This window comes from Triticum urartu, chromosome 3 (genome assembly GCF_003073215.2).
Source record: "Triticum urartu cultivar G1812 chromosome 3, Tu2.1, whole genome shotgun sequence".
Classification (NCBI taxonomy): domain Eukaryota; kingdom Viridiplantae; phylum Streptophyta; class Magnoliopsida; order Poales; family Poaceae; genus Triticum; species Triticum urartu.
In genome coordinates, this window is record NC_053024.1 from 743,481,575 (window position 1) to 743,483,893 (window position 2,319).

Genomic DNA, 2,319 nt, shown 5'->3' on the forward strand with positions numbered 1-2,319 from the left:
GGATTTACAAATGTCATTCCATAGACGGATTACCTAGAGTTGGTGAACCTCTGGACAACTCGCCATGACTCTCGTTCAGTCGTGGCACCAATTTTTACAGAAATTGGAGAGCTTGCTAGCAGTTTCGATTATTTTGTTATTCAACATCTATTAAGATATTTTGCAAAAAAAAGTCTATTAAGATCAATTAACAGCCTGGCTCATATATGTGCCAAGCTTTCTAGCACGATTGACGTGACTGAAAGCTGGTTGGACAAAACTCCTAGCTTCCTGACCAGCAGCATGTTGGCTGACTGTTGGGCAAATGCCATTATTTGAATAAAGCTTTTGAAATTCCCCCGCAAAAAGAATATGTGTGGGATTTTTCATACGTTGGAGGTTCCAGTTCCATCCACCTCACATAAATAACGCTGGAGGTTACCTCTACAATTTTTTTTGATGTTTTCCTTTTCTGGCAATAATGGATGGACTATCCATAGTTAAAATGTAAGGAATATCAAATCTAAGAATAATGTACCTAGTTATGAATTGAATTATATCGATATAGGTCATATTCTTCAGAGGATGGAGGTAGTAGCGACTTAAGTTATTGACCACGCAACCAAAATGTAAATTGGGCGGCTTGGACAAGCAACATGCTGGCAACATAAATGTACATACTAGTGCGTCAATCGCTGAGTTGCTTTCCAAGATTATCAACATCCAACAGAAACTGGGCAAATGCCACCCGCGAGGGGCCACCTTCCTCGAGGGCCGCCTTGGCCTCTTCCCTGAGAGCAGCTACCCGGGCCCTGAGATGCCTCCCTTCCTCACCCTCAATCACGAGCCGCACCTTGGCCTCCACCTCGCCTGCTTTCACAAAACCTGTCATGTATCCCTCCAGCTCCACAGCGACGCCCATGCTCTCTGTCATAGACACCTTGTTCATCCTTTGCTCTCCTTCCAGCGGCAGACACAACATCGGCACCCCAGCCACAATGGCCTCCAGTACCGTGTTCCATCCGCAGTGTGTCACGAACGCGTCGGTTGCCCTGTGGCCGAGCACGTCCATTTGCGGTGCCCACGACTTGATGACCAGACCCCTGCCATTGGTCCGCTCTAAGAACCCTTGAGGCAGGAGCGCGTCAAGGTCCGGCTCAGGGCACCCTTCCAAGTATTTTTCTGGGCTGTCGCTTCCGCAGGCATGCGCACGGACCATAGGAACCGCTGCCCTGACCTCTCAAAGCCAATGGCTATCTCCTTCAGCTGCTCTGTCGAGAGCGTGCCCTTGCTCCCCAAACAAAAGAACATGACACTGCGGTCGGGCTGCATGTCGAGCCACTCGAGGCATTCGTTCCTCTCTACTTTTTCCACATCCTTGGTGCCCTTGCCGACGAATGGACCGACGCAGTAGATCGGAGGCAGGATCCTTTCGGGAACGCAGAGCGGGCCCCTCAGAGACTGCACCGCCCGACTCTCCAACGACTCGAACGTGTTCAGGAGAACGCCCATGGTCTCCGTATTGCGCTTCCAGATGTTCATCATGGCCTTGCACGTCTCATCTTCGGTGTGCTCCAGCAGTTCCTTGAGGAGATGAGACGCTGGCATCGGCGGAACGCCGACGAAATCGAGCGGCATGTCCCCGAGTTCCTTCAAGCCCGTCTGCCTGCCGGCAATTAGTGCTGACAGGCAAGAGGCGCTCCACGCGAAGAACATGTAGACCGGGACGCCGAGCTTCATGCAAACGTCGGTGGCGTCAATGCAGAACATGTCGAGGACAACAGAGTGGAAGCTTTTCCGGTCCATGGCGTGGAGGAATGCTTCGAACTGCTCGTTGTAATAGTGCAACAGCTGGAGCATGAGTAATAAAGGGTGCTTGCTGGAGGCGGCGAAGCCTAGAGTATGGATGGACGGGAGGACATGGAAGGAGATGGATGGGTTGGAGGGGCAATGCGCTCGATGGCAGTGGTGCCGGAGTCTGGCAACTTAAAGGGAGGCTCGACGAGCACCATGGTGACGTCGTAGCCGTGCTTGAGAAAGACGTTGGCGAGCTCTGTCATGGGGCGAACGTGGCCTACGCCGGCGCCGGGGTACAGCACCACGGTCTGCTTCATCTCGAACATATGGAAGGTGGGGGACAATGTTATTTTGAGAACCTATTGGAGGTGGCACTGGCACCCATTCTGATGGATGACACGTGACATTCACAAATCACAAAGCATCCCGGGGGGGGGGGGGGGGGGGGGGAGATTAGATGCTTTGTGATTTGTAAATGCCACGTGTTATCCATTAGGACGGGTCTCACCTGCTAACCGTGAGACCTGATCTCATATTATTTTT

At 51.9% G+C, this 2,319-nt stretch overlaps 1 pseudogene; it reads right to left on the bottom strand.

Annotated features, from left to right (window-relative positions):
* Nucleotides 1-553: 553 nt before the first annotated feature.
* LOC125549590 lies at nucleotides 554-2,093 on the bottom strand (annotated as a pseudogene).
* Nucleotides 2,094-2,319: the final 226 nt, after the last annotated feature.